The 21,671-nt window shown below is 37.4% G+C and overlaps 1 long non-coding RNA gene across 1 annotated transcript in view; it reads left to right on the top strand.

The window, feature by feature from the left end:
- The first annotated feature begins 1,061 nt into the window (after positions 1 to 1,061).
- LOC139039852 (uncharacterized) overlaps positions 1,062 to 21,671 on the top strand; it is a 28,030-nt gene continuing 7,420 nt past the window's right edge. Inside the window, exon 1 of the long non-coding RNA XR_011493057.1 lies at positions 1,062 to 1,141. This is a non-coding gene — a long non-coding RNA (uncharacterized lncRNA). The remainder of the gene's footprint in view (positions 1,142 to 21,671) is intronic.

The raw sequence follows: 21,671 nt of genomic DNA, 5'->3' as shown, positions 1-21,671 counted from the left end.
TTGCCATTCATCACCTACTCTTAGCTTCCTTCTCTAGTCTCTCCTGACTTGGTGACACGGTACCCTGCATCCTCTCATGGGCTTCTGTGCAGCCCTGCCATGGCCCTATACCATATGCTGAGCTTTGTTTATGAATCTGCCTCCTCCAACTCCAAAATGCTGGAGGGCAGGCGCATTCCAATTAATTTTCAGATTCGCAGCAGCACATAGTACCCACCACATAGTAGGCATTTCATAATTATTAGTTAAAAATTTATATGTCTAGTTTATTTGAGAACATTGTGAATGCTGTTACTTAATTGCTGACAAAAAATAATAAACTTCATCTAGAAAGCTCCACTGCATGTGGGTTTTTAATAAATATATATTATTTAAAATTTATCAGAACTTTTTTTTCCCTCAGGTTTAAAATCTTAGTTAAGTATGTGGGCCCTGGCACCAGACTGCCTAGGTTGGAATTCCAACTTTAATACTTACTAGCTGTGATATTGAGCTTATTAAAAAACAACAACTTTTGATACCTTAGTTTCCTCAAATGTAAAATGGGGGTGATAATGGAGCTGATCTCATAGGGCTGTGGTGAGGATTGAAGGAATTAATGATGTAAAACTCTTAGACTGCTATAACGAGTATTAGCTACTGTTAATATCCTAACAAATATTTATTGAGTGGTGATTATAGCCAAAGCAGGGATTCAGTTGAAATGTCACCTATGTCTGATTACTGTATAATCAATCGTGATTTCACAGAGCAGAATAAAGAGTTGAGGGAAGGTCAATACATTAATATCTGCTTCGCTAGTAGACATTAAATACTTTGAGAGCTATGTTGTGCACCTAGAAGTACATGGGGGACTGAAGTTTTAGTTTTAGCATTTACAGTTTTTACTTGCAAGATGAGATTCTAAAAATATATATTAAATTAACAACCAATCTGTGGCAAAACCTTGACATTTCAGAGATGAATAGCTTGACTCTGTGACAATGGTCATATGTCATCTAGCCTTTGATAATTTGACTGAAACTAATCCCAGTGATAAAAACACAGGTTGTTCAGGGACAAGGTTTGATTTTGGAGGAGATGGAAGGCCATTACCTTAAGCACAGATAACAAGGCTTTCGTTGTGGACTGTCTTTCAAAGGTAAACACTATTTCATTTTGTGTTCTAACCTCATATGAATGCTTCTCGGCACTCGTTTAATTGGTGGTGTTATTCTTTTCTTATTTGCAGATAAATTGCATTTTACTGTGGCTGTTTTCCAAGATTTGTGACTAGGCTCTGTGGTTTATGATGTGCTTTCAATTTTCTGTCAGGTTTTATATCTTTTAATCTTCCAAATTTCAACAGATGGTGACTCTTTCTGGAGGTTAGATGAGCAATTAAAATGCTGTCTGGTTGCTTTGTGTCAGTGCATATGCTGTTCACATTTCATGCGAAATGTGAACAAGCCACCCAGTCTGCCTTCGCCTTACTTTCCTCTTTGGGAATTTAGGAATAGAAATGTTCATTCCTCCCGACTGCTGTGAGGAATGACTCATAGGGAAGATGTGACATCTAGCTCAATTAATATCTACCAAAGCTAGGCAAAATCACAGATTCTCAAACCTGCTCCTAAAAGTAATTTTACCAATAATTGTCCTCAATAGGAGTTCACAGCACATAGTTAAATAATGTTATAAAGGCAAGTTAAAAATTAACCTTCAGAACAAGAAATTAATTACCCAGCAGTATTCCTCTGTGTGCCTTGAAGACAAATGTGTCATCCTGTAGTTATCATCTTCTACTTTGTTAATAGTTGATATCCACTTTCAACTTTGATGAATGTTAGATAGACACATATATAGCATTCATCCTAGCCTCACTACCTGGAACTCTATTAAAAATTAAATGGGATGTTGAATTGTCCTGGAACCACAAAGGCTTTTGATTAAATTCAACAAATTTTTATTGCACATCACATCTACAGTGGATAAAGTTCTATGCTTAGCGTGGAGAGTCAATCCGGGGAATCAAAAAGATGCATAACACAATGTTTGCCTAGAAGGAAATTACATAAATTTAGAACAGATAGAAGTATATTGTCTTTGCCTAGAGGGCAATCAATAAATGTTTATCAGGGGCTGCCCAGTGGTGTAGTTGGTTGGGTTTGCCCATTCTGCTTTGGCAGCCCAGAGTTCCCTGGTTTGGATCCCAGATGCGACCTATGCACCGCTTATCAAGCCATGATGTGGCAGGCGTCCCACATATGAAGTAGAGGAATATGGACACAGATGTTAGCTCAGGGCCAGGCTTCCTCAGCAAAAAGAGGAGGATTGGTGGCAGATGTTGGCTCAGGGCTAATCTTCCTAAAAAGAAAATTAAAAAAAAAAGTTTATTAAGCAACTGGTAGATGTCATGGGAGGGATAAAGGACTGATATTGGAACACAGAGTAGGGATTGATTTTGAGTGGGAGTATTAGGGAAGACTCGACAGAAAGGGCAATATTTATAATGGACTGAACAAACTAGATTTGGCTCTTGAGAAGTAGGATTCTTGTTATGGGGACTGGCACATTCTGGCTTACAGAAGTGGGAAATCCATTAGTGTAATCAGGGAGCTATGAGTATACTTGATGTGGCTAGAGATTGTAGTATAGAAGCCACGGAGAATAGTGGGATATGGAGCTAGAAAGAAGTTTAAGGTGAGATTATAGAGGCCTAACATGCTAAAGAGTTTGAACTTCAGGCAATGGGAAACCCCAACATTTGAAAATACGGGCAGTGTTATGCTGGTAAATCTGTTCTCTAAATGAAAGAAAAAGACTAATTTGTTGTATTTGCCAGTTTTTGTGGTGTAAATACTCCTACAGTGACTGCTATCAAGCTACAACCTGATATAAGTAAACTCAGAGGTGGGAAGAGATGCATGACATCGGCACTACCAGTCAGAAAGCGCTGGTGCCAGGCACCATTGACAGGATTTGGCGCGCTCAGACATCTATTTTAGAAAGTTTATCTTGGCATCTGGTTAATGAGTAGATTGGAGTAAGGAGTCAGAGAATCAGTTGAGAGACTAAACTATAACCCAGGGGAAAGATGGAGAAAACTACAGCATAGAGTGTGGGTTGAAAGCTGAGACAGATTAAGGAGGAAGTACTGAGCAGAGCAGGCTTTCTAGACTGGGGTCTATGGATGGGTTCTGAGATATCTGTAAACTCCATGAAACTGCATGCACTTTTTTTGTATAAGTGCCTTTTGGGAGTGAGTTTTTATTAGATTTTTAATTGGTCTATGACCCTCACCCTTAAAATTTGAGAACTGTTTTATAGATAGGATAGACAGAATTTGACAAGTAGTCACATGTCGTGTGAAGATCTGGCGATAAAAGGGAATAGAGTTGCTGATGATTTGAAGATTTGTAACTTGGGCGATTGGAAAGATTTTATATCATTTTCTGAGACAGAGAATGAAAAACGGGCAAAAACAGAGAATTTAAATATCTTAAGTAAATGTAATGTTTTTTTAAAAAGATTTTTTAGAGCAGTTTTAGGTTCACAACAAAATTAAGAGGAAGGTACAGGGATTGCCCATATACCCCCTACCCCTGCACATGCACAGCCTCCCCCATTATTGACATGCCCCATCAGAGTGACACACTTGTGACAATTGATGAACCTACACTGACACGTCATAATCATCCCAAATCCATAATTTTCCTCAGGGTTCACTCTTAGCATTATACACTCTATGAATTTGAACGTTTCTATAATGACATATATCCATCATTACAATGTCATACAGGGTATCTTCACTGCCCTAAAAATCCTCTGTGCTCCACTTAGTCATCCCTCCTCTCTCTTAACCCCTGAATTTTTTACTGTCCCCATAGTTTTGTCCTTTTGAGAATGTCATACGGTTGGAATCATATATTATGTAGCCTTCTCAGATGGGCTTCTTTCACTTTGCAATATGCATTTTGGTTTCTTCCATGTCATTTTATGGCTTGATAGCTCATTTCTTTTCAGCACTGAATAATAGTCCATTGTCTGGATGTACCACAGTTTGTTTACCCACTTATCTGAGCATTCCTGTTCTCCACATCCTCGCCAGCATTTGGTGTTGTCTGTGTTCTAGATTTTGACTGTTGTAGTAGGTATGTGGTGGTATCTCATCATTGTTTTAATTTACTTTTCTCTGATAATATGTGATGTGGAGCATCTTTTCACATGCTTATTTTCCATCTGTCTATCTTTTTTGATGGTATATCTATTAAGGTCTTTGGAGGATTTTTAAATCAGGTTGTTTTCTTATTGCTCAGTTTTAAGAGTTTTTTATATATTTTGGATAACAGTCCTTAATAAGATGTGGCTTTTTACAAATATTTTCTCCCAGTCTGTGGCTTGTCTTCTCATTCTCTTGGCATTGTCCTTTGCAGGACAGAAGTTTTTTATTTTAATGAAGCGCCGCTTGTCAACTATTTCTTTCATGGATCATGTCTTTCTACCTGTGTTGTATCTTTAAAGCCATCACCACACTTAAGGTCATCTAGGTTTTCTTCTGTGTTATCTTCTAGGAGTTTTATAGTTTTGTGTTTAACCTGTAAGTCCACGATCCATTTTGTGAAGAGTGTAAGGCCTGTTTTTAGATTCAATTTTTTGCATGTGGATGTTCAGTTGTTCCAGCACCATTTGTTGAAAAGACTATCTTTGTTCCATTGTGTTGCTTTTGCTGCTTTATCAAAGATCAGTTGGCTATATTTATGTGGATCTATTTCTTGGAGTAAAGGTGATATTTATGAGAGTTTTGGAATAAAATAACTTTCAATGCGGCAGAACACAATACATCAAGCACAAGAAAATCGGGTGCTAATACCAATTTTATTACTGATTATGTGAACCCAAATACAGGAACTCAAATATGCTTTGTTAGAGAAAAGAAGTGACAATTTTAATTATACCTCTAGGCCGACTCAAGGACCCTTTTGATGAGGAAGAGAGGGAAGAAGAGGAGGAGTAAGAAAGGGAGAAGGAAAGAAAAGAGGGAAGGAGAAGGAGGGAGAGGAGGAAGAAAAGGACAAAAAACGACGGTCGAGCCCTATTCCAAGTTATTTTTTTTCAAGCAATATGTGGCAGCAGGTATCAGAGTTAGGAAGAAATGCAATATATAGAAAGAACATAGGCTAAGAAGTCAGAGGACCTTTAGTTTATGTCTTTTTAGCTTTATAACCTTTGGCCAGTAACTTAATCTCTCTAATTCTCATTTTCCTCACTTCTAAAATGAAAATACTAAAATCTGCTTTTCAAAACCATTGTAAAGATTAAAGTTAATGTCCATAAAAGTCTGATGATAATTGTTCAAACTATCTATTATTATTAAATCAAAATAATTATTTGGTATTTATTATGATGGAAACTGATTTGCCTGATTACATGTATGTACTTTTAACTTCCAGTATGAGTAAATGACGAGAGGGTGTAGGTCAACAAAATTTTACGTCAGTGGGATTTTGGCTTATTGTGGTTTCTGTCCAATCAAGCATCACTTTCACTTGTGGATATATGAAAGAAATTAAAAGGAATCCCATGCAACTAAAATCAGTGAGACATACTGTCTGCTCATCAAATTAAAGGATTTCAATAAAAACTAAGTTTTTTTGGTTGGTAATCAATGTGTAGTTGAGCAGAAACTACTCTATGGTTTAGGATTTGAGTCATATCATTTTTAACAATTTGCCTTTGGCCTACTTTTGTCTTGTTGAAAGTTTAAATGTTTAAAAGTTGAATGTTTAAAACAAACCTTTGTGTATTGAAAAGAATTTTACTTCTTACCCCAAAGGGTAAAATGTGGCTATGATAGACTCTACAGGTTTCTCCTGAACATATTAAAAGGAGTTCGCGTTTAAGACATGAAGCAGTTGAAGCAGTTTCCTGGGGCTGCCATAACAGGTTACTACAAACTTGATGGCTTAAAACAACAGAAATGCATTTTCTCACTCTGGGAAGAGAATCTGTTCCTTGGCTCTTGCAGCTTCTAGTGGCTGCAGGCATTTCTCAGTGTTCTTCGGCTTGTGGCCACATCGCTTCAATCTCTGCCTCTCTCTTCACTCTCGTGTGTGTGTGAGTGTATGAGTGTGATCAATCTCTGCCTCTCTCTTCACTCTCGTGTGTGTGTGAGTGTATGAGTGTGAGTATGTGAGTGGAGTGTGTGTATGTGAGAGTATGTGAGTATGTGTGTAATCTCCCTTTGCCTCTCTCTCATAAAAACACTTGTGGTGGCACTTAGGACCCAGGATGATCTCCTTAGCTCAAAATCCTTAACTTAATCCCCAAATCTGCAAAGACCCTTTTTCCAAATAAGGCAGCCTTGACTCTTCTGACATATCAGTCAGTATTCACAGGTTCCAGAAATTAAGAAGCGAATGTATCTTTGCTGGGGGGACATTTTTTCAGACTGCCACACTGGTTGTCAGAAATTTAATGTGAACAGATGTGCTGTTTAGAATAAATTCTTTTTAAAAATACTGCTGAGAGTAAAACGAAGTATATGAAAAAAGACAAGATTCTCTCAGAGACAAGAGATTCTTACTTCACTTTGGTCGTGCCTAAAGTCTTCATGTGTTGGTTCTTTTTACCATTAATAGCTAGGGATTGCTTTTGCCTACGTTCCTCAATTTCAGCTTCGCTTGGTTGAAAGAATCGGTGGCACCATGGGAAGCTACAAAAAAGGTGTTGGGAGTCTACACAGCCCACAGCCCTACAAGTTTGTAGCCTTTCATGTATTTACCTCATTCTTTGAGATAGTTCAGCTTTCCAGGGAGGCTGGGAATGATTATCACTAGTAGGGATCATGTACAGAAGAAATTTAACAAATAGTGATTCCCCTGCAAGACTTTAGCCTTTTCTTTTGTAGTGACAGGTCAACATTTTAGGTCCAAAGTTAGTCTTTAACAGCCTTGTTGTCAACCCAAAAGTAATTGTTTTAGGACTTATTTTAAAGCCCAGGTTGAAAAAAGTCAAAACAAGCAAAAGTTGTAGAAAAGATAAATAAATATTTAGGTCCCATCTCATATCATGTACAAAACTATATTCCAGATGGATTAAGAATTTAAGCCTACAGTACAAAACAATAAAATGTTAGAAAAAAATTTAGTAGATTGTATATTTTGAATCTTGGGTTACCTTTTCCTCTATTAAGTGAGAAACTCAGAAAACTGAAACATACAACACTTGAGTACCTAAAATATAAGTAAAAATATATTAACAGTAAAAGACACTATAACTAATAGTAAAAGATAAATCTTATTCTGAGAAAAACATTTGCAATACATATATGACACTCAAAGGGTTAAAATTCCAATGATACAATGTATTTTTATGAATTTTTGAGGCAAAAATAATAAAAATGGACAAAAAAATCTAAAAACTCAGTTCCTCAAAGAGGAAATACAGGGGCCAAAAAGATATTAAAAGATGCTCAATCTCATGAATAGCTAGGAAAAAATGCATTAGAGGTGACAGGTAAGAAAGAGATCCAGCTGCTCCCTTCTACTATTCCTAATGGGTCTTATCTTCCAGAGGAGCTACCAGGCCCTAGAGAACTCACCCAAAGTGGGCTTGCCAACTCTGCTACTGTTCATTCTTATTCTGTATTACACCTCATACAGTCTGGAGTACTTTATTTACACTTTTATATTTTCAAGTATTTGTTCAGCACCCATCTGCAGAAGCTCTGTCTAGGATAGGAGTCCGATACAGATAGAGATCATTTAGAATACAAAGGGGTTAAGTAGAGGATTGCTATAAAATCCTCAAAGAGAGCCTCAAACCTTGCTTACACAGGTCAGCATGGGGAAGGCCAATCATCACACATAATTTTTTTCTTAATCCATAAGTGAGAAAAACCAGATTCCCAGCTGTAGCTTAACAGCAGCTCTGTAGAGTTTGTAGTGATGTCATCACTCATGTTCTGTCTCAGCCGTTTGTGTTTTTCTTTTCTTTTCTGATCATCTGATCAGTCTAGTCAGAAGTTTATCAAGTTTATTGATCTTCTCAAAGAACCAGCTTAGATTTCACTGATTTTCTCTTTTGCCCTTTTTTTTTTTTCTGTTTCCTAGATTTCAGTCTGACCTTTATAATTTCATTTCTTTCCTGCTTACTTTGGGTTTTATCTGCTTTTTTATTTTTCTAGTTTCTTAGGCCAGAAGCTGAGGTCATTGATTTGAGAACTTTGTTCTTTTTTTAAATAAAGGTATATCGTTCTTTACACTTTCCCTATTACTGCTTTATCAGCACCCCATAAATTTTGATATGTAGTGTTTTCATTTTCATTCAGTTTAAAATATTTTTCAATTTCCTTTTTGATTTATTTTTTGATCTATGAGTTATTTTGAAGGGTATTTCGTTTCCAAATAGTTATAGATTTTTCCAGGAATCTTTCTGTTTTTGACTTAATTCATTGTGGTCGGAGAACATACTTTGCATGACTTGAGTTGTTTTGAATTTGTTTGAGACTTATGGTCTATCTTGGTAATTATTCTATGAGCACTCATAAAGAAACGTGCATTCTGCTATCGTTGGGTAAAATGTTCTATAAATATCAGTTGTTCGAAGCTGTTATTCTTACTATACCTCTATTCCTTATTTTCTCATTTTATAAATTTAGCTTCTATCACTGTTTATGATTTTGAAAATATTGACATCTGCTCTTTAAGTTACTATGTAAGGTGACGTACAGCTCCCTCTAGTGACTAAATTCAAAGTTTTGTATTTTAAAAATCACTTATTTCTGAAGGGTTAGAGAAACGTATTTAGAAAAAAATAAATACTTCGGGGATTACAAATTCTTTTTAAACATGTCTCAGCATGATGAATTTAATTAAAGTGTTACAAATAAAATTTTTTGTCATATATATATATCAAACTAAGTTCAAAGATCATTTTTATCATTACAAGGAGCTAAACATCTATATCATTTTAAAAATCTTTTTGTCAATTGATATATTGCCTAGAATTTTTATGTATAATCTGAAATATGAGTCCTTTTTCCACAAATACAGAAAATTTTTAAAAAATTTTTATTTTTTAGTGTAGTAACATTGGTTTATAACATTATATAAATTTCAGGTGTACATCGTTATATTTCAACTGCTGTGTAGATTACATCATGTTCACCACTCAAAGACTAATTACCATCCATCACCACACACATGTGCCTAATCATCCCCTATGACCTCCTCCCTCCCCCCTTCCCCTCCGGTAACCACCAATCCAATCTCTGTTTCTGTGTGTTTGTTTGTCATTGTTTTTATCTTCTACTTACGAGTGAGATCAAACGGTATTTGACTTTCTCTCTCTGACTTATTTCACTTAGCATAATACCCTCAAGGTCCATCCATGTTGTCACAAATGGCCAGATTTCTCATTTCTTAGGGCTGAGTAGTATTCCATTGTGTATATATACCATATCTTCTTTATCCACTCATCCCTTGATGGGCACGTAGGTAGACTCCAAGTCTTGGCAATTGTGAATAATGCCGTGATGAACGTAGGGGTGCATGTATCTTTATGCATTCGTGTTTTCATGTTATTTGGATAAATATCCAGCAGTGGAGTAGCTGGATCATATGGTAGTTCTGTTCTTAATTTTCTGAGGAATCTCTATACTATTTTCCATAGTGGCTGCACCAGTTTGCACTCCCACCAGCAGTCTATGAGGGTTCCCTTCTCTCCACATCCTCTCCAACACTTATTGTTTCCTGTCTTGTTAATTATAGCCATTCTGATGGGAGTGAGGTGATACTGCATTGTAATTTTGTTTTGCATTTCCCTGATAGTTAATGATGTTGAACATCTTTTCATGTGCCTGTTGGTCATCTGTATATTTTCTTCGGATAAGTGTTTGTCCAGATCTCTTGCCCATTTTTTAATTGGGTTGTTAGTTTTTTTGTTGTTGAAATGTATGAGTTCTTTGTATATTTTGGATATTAACCCATTATCAGATATATGGTTTGCAAATATCTTCTCCCAATTGTTAGGTTGCCTTTTCATTTTGTTGATGGTTTCCTTGGCTGTGCAGAAGCTTTTTAGTTTGATGTAGTCCCATTTGTTTATTTTTTCTATTGTTTTCTTTGCATGGTCAGACATGGTACTTGAAAATATGCTGCTAAGACTGATGTCGAAGAGCACACTGCCTATGTTTTCTTCTAGAAGTTTAATAGTTCCAGGTCTTACATTCAAGTCTTTAATCCATTTTGAGTTAATTTTTGTGTATGATGCAGGAGAATGGTCTACTTTCATTCTTTTGCATGTGGCTATACAGTTTTCCCAACACCATTTATTGGAGAGACTTTCCTTCCTCCATTGTATGTTCTTGGCTCCCTTGTCCCAGAGTTCCATTAGACTGTTCTCATTTTTTTAAATTCATTTTTCTTTTGTCTGTTCAGCTTGGGTGATTTCCTCTGGTCTTTCATCCAGCTCCCTGATCCATTCTTCTGTATTATCTACTCTGCCATTGAGTCGCTCTCGTGAATTTTTCATTTCCAGTATTGTATTCTTCATTTCTGACTGGTTCGTTTTTATATTTTTCAATTCTTTGTTGATGTTCTCTTTGAGTTCATTCACACTTCTCCCAAGATCAGTAAGCATCCTTATGACTTTTTGTTTAAACTCTTTTTGGGGTAGATTGCTTATTTCTGTTCTATTTGGTTCTTTTTCTGGGGTTTTTGTCCTGTTTTCTTGCTTGGAACATACTCCTTTGCCTCCTCATTTTACCTCTTTCTCTGTGCTTATATCTATGTGTTAGGTGGATCAGCTATACCTCATGAACTTGGAGAAGTGGCCTTATGTAAGAGCTGCCTTTTGAGGCCCAGCAGTGTGCTTTGCTCTCATTACCAGTTCCAAATGTTCCAGGAGTGACCCCTGTGTGGGCTACGTGTGTCCTGTTGTGGCAGGGCTGCTCTGGCTGTAGGTGCCCAGGGAGGCTAGGTTGTCCCCTTGGCCAGCTGGTTATAATGTTCAGCTGTGTCTCGCTGCTATGGACCCTTTAGCCACTTTATCAGGCATGGGGAGCCCCAGCACAGTTGACTGCAAGTTCTAATAGCACAGTCCTGTTGCAGTTTTTCTGTTAAGTGAGTAGGCCCCCAGTGTGGCTTGTTGCTAGCCCCCCAGGGGCTTACAGTTGCTGTAGGCCTCCAGCCTGAAAGGCTGTTGTCAGTTCTCTCAGGATTGCAGCTGAGTGAGGCTGGCCCTAGGCACAGGGACACCCAATAGTTTCAGGCTTTGGAAGGTGGGGCCAATCCCATATGTGGCCATTTGAGAAGCACAGGTCCTTTGTTGCTGACAAGCCCCACAGCCTACACATCCACACACACTGTGAACACAGTCCTGGCCCATGCACCCATCCTGATCCCCTGAAGCAGATTCAGTCACTCCACTGCAGAGGCCCCCACACATTCCACCAACTCCCCATACCACCTGCTCCTTGTGCACACCCTTCTCTGGAGAGGTGGACCCACTCGCCAGCCTGCAGAGGATCCAGGCCCCCAGTCTATGCAGACCAAAAAGTTGCCCAAGGACTTGCTATTGGGTGGGGCCAGTCCCTAGATTGGGCTGCTTTCCCTGGCTGAGCTGTATTAAATCAGCACTCTAATGGGTGAGGCAGACCCCTGGGCTAACAGGCCAGGGGAAGAACTCCAATGGCATCTGCCAGCATATGTGTCAACATGCCTGTACTAGGTCACAGTAAAGGCTGCTGCCAATGTCTCAATCCCTGAAGAGGTCTCACCTCTCACCAAGATGCACTCAGAGCCTATTGAGTGAGTCTCTTTTCAAGAAAGGACTCTGTACCTTTCCTTCTGGTGATTTTAGGTTGCTTTCTGAAATGAGCGAATTTAAGAGCTGGCTTTTTTTTGCTTATGCCCCATAGCTTTTCTAGGAATATTCCCCATTGTTGTTAGTAGCCAGCAAAGCCAGATATTATGGTACTCATCTCAGTTGTGCTGAGTCCAAAGGATGCTTATTGTGGTAACACTTCCCTGCTCAGGTCCCCCACTCCTCCAGGGAAGGCTACATGCCTTAGGATTGCTGCTGGCCAGCCATGAAGCTCCATGGCTCATCCAAGTGACTTTTTTTCTCTCCAGAAAGGGATTTCTGCCTCTTCCACCTCAGTCAAGACTGTCCCTTGTTGCAGTGGTTCTTTTTATCTAGTTTTCAGTTCTCTCTCAAAGGTAATTGTTCCAAGAGCAGTTGTAAATTGATTGTGTTCATGGGAGGAGGTAAGTTCAGAGTCCGCCTATGCCACCATCTTGATGCCAACATCCAAATACAGCAAACTGATCGATCATAACTTCTTTCTATGTCCACTTAGGTAATACAAATTCCTCATTCCTTAAATCAATCAATTATTCCACATGCAGGAATTGAATACCTATTAGGTGCTGTTATGGGTTGAATTGTGTCCCTCCCAAATTCATGGGTTGAAGTCTTAACCCTCAGTACTTCAGAATGCGACCTTACTTGAGGATAAGGTCTTTATTAAGTTAAAACAAGGTCATAAGGGTGGGTTCTATCCAATACTACAGGATTTCTTATAACCAGATGAAATTTGGAAAGAGAGTAATAGATACAGCAAGAACATTATATGAACCTGAAGATGGCCATCTACAAGCCAAGGAGAAAGACCTGGAACAGAGTCCCCTCTCAGAGCCCTCAGAATGAACCAAACCTGCTAACACTTTGATTTTGGACTTCTGGCTTCCAGAACTTTGAGACAATTAATTTCTATTTAAGTAACCTATTTTGTGGTACTTTGTTACAGTAGCCCTGGAAAATTAATACATATGCCAAACGCAGAATTTAGAACAAAACATTCAGAGGTAAAAAGCATTGTCCTGGTACCAAGAAATTCAAAGACTAGTAGAGAGATAGTCTTATGAACTTTCAATAGTGTATAGCTGATTAAATTCATTTCCCAGAGGAGGGACATGCACTCCAGATCTGATCAGGAAGTGGGACATCTTGTCTTTGAGGTGGAGACATCTGAGCTAATTTGCAAGACAGAGTATGCATTAGAAAACTGGGCAGAGATGGGTTGGGAAGGAAAAAGAGTAACATCTGCAAAGACACCAAAATAAGAGCTAGTCCATTAACTCCTATGATGAGCTGGGAGTTGGGAATAAGTGTTTGATATGGCTGGAGCTTAAATTGTTCAGGGCACTTGTGAGAGATGAGAATGAGGAGACAGATGGGGTCATATTATGAGGAAGACAAATAAACCTTGCATAAGGGACTTGCAATCTAGTTACAGACACAAATCATAAATATCCAAAGAACACAGAAAGGATAAATGTGTGAGTAAATTAAAATGAATATTAACTCCATAAAACAATAGTAATAATGACTTCTGAGTATAAATAAATGTAGAATTAAGGTACTTAACGATATCACAAAAAGATAAGAAGGGTAAACGATGTAAATATATGCCAAGATTCTTGTTAGTAAATGGCAAAAGTGTTTGTAATAGATTCTAAATGTCAAAGATATATGTTAGTGTCTAGCATAACCACTGAAAGGTAATAAAAGTGTATAACCAACAAGCTAATTGAGCAAAATGAAATAATAAAATAAGAACAATTAATGAAAAAAGGCAAAAGAGAACAAAAAAAACAATTGGTCAAATAAGAATCAAATAATACCACAGTAGAGTTAAATTCAACTGTCCCAGTCATTAGTTTATAGCAACTGATTAAATATCAGGTTAAAAGGCAGAGACTAGATTAAAAATAAAAACAACTACGAAACTCAAGGATATGCTGTTTACAAGAGACACATCTCAAATATAAGGTCACAAAGATTAAAAGCAGAAGGATAGAAAAAGATATATTATGCAATTACTAACCAAAAGGAAGCTCATGTAGCTATGCTATAATGTATATTTTAAAATCGATTTTAAGGCAAGAAGAGTTACTAAAGATAGAGACACTTCATAATAAAATGGTCAATTCCCTGGATGGGCATACAACTCCAAATTTGTTTGCAATTAATAAAATACCTCAAAATTGATAAGACAATAACAGGCAGAACTAAATGAAGAAATTGACAAACCACAATCTTAGTGAAGGATTTAGCACACTTCTCTCCATTGGATGGGCTAGTGTTTATCTAATCTTGGCTCCATGGATTTCACATTTTTGTTTAAGTCAATAAAGGGAAATTGTTTGCAAAACATGGGGAAATTTGAATGAAAAATAATATTTGAAAATATTATGGTATATACATACATATTCTAACTTACATTTTAAAGTTAAGCAACCAAAACGTCTTTTGTAGGCATATTTGATGAAGTTTCTCATTAATTTTTCTGGGTCAGAGTTGATTTCTCCTCTTAGATTTTATTGTATGTGTGATCAGGAACTTGCATTTTAAATGTATTTTATGTAACTCAATATATCCAGAATTGCTAAATGAGCTTTAATTACTAATGATGAGAAATCTAAAAATGCTTATGGTCTTTAGGGAAGCTCAATTTCAAGAAATCCGTGTATTTTATATTACTAAAGTTTATGCCCTATAAGTAAGGTTTGTTGATAGAAAGAGAGCGAATATTGCTTCATGGAGAACATAGGGGATTGAGGTAGCGATGATAGGGTTACAGTGAGGGTTGCTTTTATCCTTTGTATTTTGAGCCTCCATCAGGTACTGAAGAAGACAGAGTCAAAACTGGCCAAATGCTTCTAAAAACAGAGGCTGCCGTTTAAGGGAAGTGAGCCCAGTGAGAGCTCGTACTTGAAGCATCACAGTTGGATTTTGCTCCTGAAGCAAATCCGGCCGTAACCCTTTTTGGATTTCCTTTTCTTACTATTCCTGTGCTTCCTGCATATTTTTTCTTAATTCTGCATGCACGTTTCTTAACTAAACACTGGTTTTCAACATTCCGTGTTTTTACTTTTGTGTGCTGCGTTTTAAACAGATGAGATTTCTTTCATGTATTTTAAGATAGAGAATAAAAGAGACGAAGGGGATTAAAATAATTCCTGTATTGGATGTGTATTTCAAGTTGCTTTGATCTCTCAGGTGCTTTGGAGACAGCTGTGCGCTCTTCTTCACAGCTAGCTCTCCTGTGTCCTCCTCACAGATCAATATTCATCGCTAGTTGTCTTGCGGTCCCGCTCACAGATCAATAAGCGATGCTCTCAGGCATACTAACCTCTTGGCATAATCAGCCTCTCGTTCAAACATGCCATCTGTGCTCCGCCGGAGAATCTTTCTCTCATGAAACAGGCAATAGTGACAAAGTTCATTTGAATTCCCTGTCCTCACAACCATCAAGCAGTCTGAGGTTCTCTTTTGTGAATGCAGCCTCCTCTACTTGGAAAACTCCTACTGCCTGTTACAGTAAATCAAGGCTCACATTTATTTTCCGCGCTGGAGAAAGAATGCCTCACGGTATTTCTCTTAGACCACCGATCATTCCACAATGTTTTTCCACGTTCCTCCAAACAGCCTCCTTCTCAGCCATCACGCTTTTTCACCTAAATCCACCAACCTAGAGGCTGAAGGAAATTGGATAGAAATCTCTGTGGGAGCTGTCGGACCATTCTTTAATCAGACCTACGGTTGCGGCTCACCAGCAATGAGGTGTTGGTTCTGTGCCCAGAGATGAGTGTGATCGCTCAGAGGCAATGTGCAGGGAAGCATGACAGCCGCCTTTGAAAACATGCTAACTCGTCAGAGGTTTATTTCCTCCTTTAGTATCTGAAAACAACAAAAACAAGCAAGAAGGTAAGCTCTAATGACAGGCCAGCACTCTCACTATGTTTAAGCATATTTCAGGATAGGTTTGGATGCTGCTTGCAAAAAATATCTCAATCCGTCCTGAGGTTGCAAAATATAGATTCCGACGGATTTTCTTTTTGTTGGTTTGTTTGTCTTCTATATTTAAAAAGGAATAAACTACTGAAGTGCTTCTGGGAAAAGGTTTTTTTCCTGGCTGGTTTTAGATCTCCCCTTATTTCAAGAGCAAATTTGAAAAATTATATTGATAGAAAGAATGTGAGATTAGCCTCCTAGGTTAGTCCCAGAGAAGTAGGAAAGACTAGTCAAGTAGGAGAACACACTCTTTTTTGGGCTTTAGCAGTGACATAAGCAATAGTCTTTCATATTGTAAATTTCACACCATTTGTAGAACAATGAAGGCTTCATATCTCCATTGTAGACAAGCTAACATTTCCTTTGGCAATAAAATGTTTGTCAACTCTATGAAGTCAGTGTTATGCTCGTTTCAAAAATTTCCTATTAGGAGTCTACAAAAGTGTACATAGGGGGCGGCCCGGGGTGTAAGGCTTAAATTTGCCTACTCCACTTCTGTGGCCTGGGGTTTCTGGATTCAGATACCAGACCCTGCTCACAGACCTGCATACCCTCATCAAGCCATACTGTAGTGGCTTCCCCTATACAACACGGAGGAAAGAGTGGCACAGACGTTAGCTCAGGGACAGTCTTTCTCAAGCAAAAAGAGGAAGGTTTGCAGCAGATGTTAGCTCAGGGCCAATCTTCCTCACCAAAAAAAAAAAAAAAAAAAGTACATCTGTATTTTTTCCTAAATGTTTTCAGCTTCCAATAATACACAAAAAAAATTGAGTAAGTGGCTTGGTTTATGGCTTCACTTTTAGCTGATATTTGGTCAGAAAAATATTAATCCATTCTAAAATATTGAATAAATACCTATTAAATGTCAGGTGTTGTACTAAGCATTGATGTTGAAGAGGAAAAGTATGCATAGAAATATACAGAATTATTCTTAGTATATGTTTGCTGTTTTTTAGATTACATATATTTCTAAAAAGCTTGCCTAAATCAATTTCTATAAATAGAATTATTTAAAATATAAAAATAAATGTAGCACGTCTCTCTCCATATATATTGCATATATGTATATAGGCACACACCATACATAGTATCAGAGGATGAATAACCTGTACTTTCATACCTGACTCCAAATATATGTGTATATACAGATTATATATATACACATACTTATAACTTCCCAAGTTAGATTGTACCCGGACTTTGAATTTTTCTCAGAATGCTTAGAAGAATGCAGTAAGCATTGTAAGTGCTCAAAGGAATTATTAATTGGTTGATGTTAACACACTGATTCGATGGGACCTGTTCACTGTAGAGAGGCCAAGGAAGTCATCTTAGGCAGATGATTGAGTTACTTAACACATGTATTTTTTTTCTAGGAATGCACAGAGATTTTAAATACAAAAGCATTATGTATTCCACTGAGATCCAGGCTATGTTTATGTTCCAAGTTTGAAATGATGGCTCCCATTAGAGTCACAATGTGCAGATATTAGTTTCCACCCCCAGAATCTTAAATTCTAAGTCTTTGTTTCCTTATTTACAGCTATAGAGTTGTGTCCAAGTTAGTGAGGGATAGTAACCAACTTTTCTGTCATAAGTTTGGATAACAGAAGAGAAAATAAAGATGGGATCTTTATGATGAATTAGTATTTAGCAAAAGAGGAATTTCTTCCACGTGAGCTATTGAACATTGAGGAACAATGGCGGCACCAAGGTCTGGGATATGCCTTTATCGTTAGATTCATTACATTGTGCAGCAGACTCTGGTATACACGTTTGTATTCTCCACAAGATTATGCGCTGCCAGGCAGTGGATGTCTATGCCTTGTTCGGCTTAGTGTTCCCACTTCGTAACACACTGTTCAATGTTTAGGGATAAGGAAGGGAGTCTCCAGTCGCTTGGAAGCATTCTTTCCACGTTATTCTGTCATAAGCCATGGAAGAGGGTCACGATTATAACCAAGGCTGAGCTCGGGTTCCTTCCTCAGTGCTTCCATAACAACACCATCTCATCATATTTCTCCAATTGTAGGTTTACTTCTGTATTATCAAAAGTGGAACTATTTCCTGGTTGTCTTTGTTTCCTTTTAAAGCCCAGTGCAGTGCTTGCACATAGTGGGCACTTAATACATGGTGGAGAATGAATGAATGAAGAAAATGACTTTTGGCCAGCTCTAAGGTCCTGTGAAGTTCTCATTTCACGTATCTCTACAGATAATATGTGTTCATTTTCAGAATCTTGGTGTTTATCTAGGAAACTAGCTACTAGTTCCTAGGGATCAATTTTTCCAAAGCAAATAGTGGTGGACATTACACCTTTGGGTGGTCCATGAATCAAGTCCATGATGAAGCTATGAAAGAAAAGAAATTCTCCAACCTGTTATTATGCTGGTAAATTTTTGAAGGTACATAGAGCAGAAGGTAGTGATGGAAATTTACTTTTTGCTTTCTCATACAATGTAAGTAAAAAACAAAATTCCAAAGAAGAAGGAAAATTTTGTTTTACAGGGTGAAAAATAGATGTCTTGATTTTGTCTTGTATAAATATCCTTCTGTTTAAAAAGACAGAAAATGGACTACAGTCTTCCCCAGTAGCAAGATAGTGTTTCACACCGTTTTTTGTTTTATATGAAATGAAACTTTGGAGGTTACCTTAAAAAAAAGGCAGCTCCCACTGCATAATTAATTATTCTAGACACATTTACTATTCATTCAGTGTTGGGCAAGTCACTTATGCTCTCAGATTCTCAATTGCCTCATCTACCAAAAAGTTGGTGGAGAATTTATAAGGATCAGGGATAATAAATGAAAATATCTAATGAAATGTCTGGAACACATTTGATGCTCGATAAATAATAAATGTGTCATCATCATCACCATCATAATGATCATAATAGGTCATTATTATGAAAATTAACTTAAAGTTTGAAACAGATTTTAGGCTTAAGCCACAAAATATTACAAATAATTCATATTGTTAATAATAAACAAAATATAACATGGTCTTCCCAAATCATCCTGGTCTTCTTTAGAGAGGCAATTAATTAATCTGTCGAGTTACTGGCTTAAGTTTAACAGAATCAGAGGAAGACACACAAAGTTATATATGTCCTACCTTTCAGTGAGTTCCTTGAAAATTTGTAGTCTATAATTCTATCCTAGAGATCAAGAAAAATCTATTGTTTTTAATGAATTTGCCAGTCTCATTATATTTCTTGAATTGTAGGTTTACTTTTGTATTATCAAAAGTGGGATGCACTGATTATGAGATTGTTCAGAATATTATGAATGACTTCACACAGGATTAAATAGAGAAAAACATAATTATGTAGTGAACATACTTTAAAAAACTCACACTTGGTAAAATTCAAAGAAATAAAAACTAATTTTATTTAGTTATTGATCATAGCACAGTGAAAATTATAATAGACAATTTGACACATTTCAAAACTAGTACATTAATATATTTTTATGACATTGGAAATTAGTATAGCCTTCGGGGGAAGCAATTTGTCTATAGGTCAAAAGTCACAAAATTTGTCTTCCCTTGATAGAGCAAATGAAATCTGTGGGCTGTATTCTTAAAAAAATAATTTTTTAAGAGCAAAAGATAAATGGAGATGTTCACTGAACATTTTCTATGTAGCGAATGTGAAATAATACTCCTAACGGCCAACACTTATATACTTATCCTGTGCCAAGCACGTTTTAGATGCTTTACATACTCATTTAATCCTCACATGCCCTCTTCTCATCTTATAGATAAGGAAACTGAGGTGCAAAGAGCCTAAGTAACTTGCTATGGTGCAGCCAACATCAGACTGTAGATTTTGTACTCTAAATTAGTATACTATTTAGCCTCACAAATAGAGGGAACAACCTGAGATTTTGCAACAGGAAAATGATTATGCAAATGATTATTCTAACTGGACAGAATATTATGCAACCATTAAAACAAACTATTTGGAGAATATGAAGCAATTCTAAGCCATAGAATAATATAGTATGAGGAACCCTATTATGGTTGCAATAGTAAAAGATGGCTCTCATGAGGGGCTTAATATATACGAGTATGCAGGGCCAGCCATGTGCACACAGGGATTGAGAGAGGATTGAGGTAAGAAAAACAGGGAATAAGAAGAGCTAGGCACCTACCAAATCCTACTGGCAAGAGGGCTGTCTTTCACAAAGTCAGTCCCAAGGATGTTGCACCAGCTTTCCGCTCAAGGGACATTTGAACACAATGATTGAGAAGAGTGCCTGGCTTCAGAAGTGGCCATCGAGGGAGATCCAGAGACAGAAGGAGATATTTCCCATAATACCAACCAGAGAAAAGTCAAGGGAGATTGAAACTTTAACCTGACCCTAGTTGAATGGAGGTTGGAAGAAGAAACTCTAGCCTGAGCCTCTGAGCCTACTGGCTCAGATGGTGAACAGAGCTCCTTCTGGTGTCAACAACTAGGAAGCACTATGAAATCCTAGATATCCAAGAGATTCCAACAGACGTGGATAGTGGTTGATGGGACTGGGAGTCAGACCAGATAGGAAGCTGGGCCTCCCTTTGATTGGAGTAATTTCCAGAAATTGAGAGCTATGAGTGCCATAGAACACCAAAAGCTGCAGAATCCTCAACTACAGAACAGTAGAAGATCCTCTAAATCCTATGTCCAGGATTTAGAAGCCCTTGATAGCTCCCCAGCCTTTGTTCCTATGGATTCAGGGGAAGGCCAATGGGAGGCATGAGTCAGGGGCAGCAGATAACTGGGATGGTGCAAGAGTTGCACAGGACTTGACAACCATTAAGTAAAATATGGAAAGTAATGCACTCAGATAGAAGAGTGATATACTTATGGATTTTTTTTAATTTCATAAATTTCCTTTAATGTCAAAATATTTCTTTGGCAATTCTTAAAAATCTAGTAATTTGTGGAGGTTGTCCTTTAACAAGTCTTCTCTTTTAGCTGTGTCTTCTAGCTGTCTATTTAAGGTCTGGTAAATGGATGATTTAAGCGAGCATTTCCCTTCTTTCTCTTACACATAGGTACAATACTAATACCCCATCACTGAATTCATTTGTTCACAACAAATATTCATCAGTGCTGGCTGTGGTGCATAATCTCTCAGTGTGTTTTCTCAAGGGTTTATGGTAAGGTAGGATATCGATCCCCTTCTTAGAGCAATGTTGACGAGTTCACATTCTGCAATGGAGATGACATGCATGATCTTTCATTAAAATGTGAAAAAAAAATGCCGTGTGTTTTAGAGCTAACGACTATTGAGAGGTAGCGAATGATTTTCCTTTTTCATCTATTTCATGGGACTATTCATTAGCCTCTGTCTGACATTCTGTTTTGGGGATTGCAATGGCAGAGAAATTGCGTGACATCAGCCCAGGCTGATGAGATTCTGATGGCAAATTAACTGGTCCTCCCACCCAACAACAATAAAAATCAGTTGAGACAGGGAAGTTTGTGTATACATATTTACCTTTCTCCTTCCCCTCCCTCCTCTGCTTCCTTCCTTCTTAGAAAATTTTAGAGATGTTACCTGACTGTCACTAGGTAAGTTTGAGGTGTGTCAGGTTAACATTTTAAATACACAGACCCAGGGAGTAGTTTATTGTGATAAGTTAATTAGAAGAATTTTAGAAGTAAGCTGATTTCTTTCTACAATGAATTAAAAAATCAGATATGGGACAAAATGAAAAAAAAAAATCAGTGCCTGTTTTGTTTGATTTAGTGTCAAAAAACAAACTGATTCCCAGATTTCTGGCTTTTGAATTTTCTATGGAGTTAACTTTGGTATGGTACCTCTGCATATTGCATGCA

Source organism: Equus asinus, chromosome 12, assembly GCF_041296235.1.
Source record: "Equus asinus isolate D_3611 breed Donkey chromosome 12, EquAss-T2T_v2, whole genome shotgun sequence".
NCBI classification, from domain to species: Eukaryota; Metazoa; Chordata; class Mammalia; order Perissodactyla; family Equidae; genus Equus; species Equus asinus.
The sequence above is the reverse complement of the archived record's forward strand: the minus strand, read 5'-3'. Positions and strand labels throughout refer to the sequence as shown.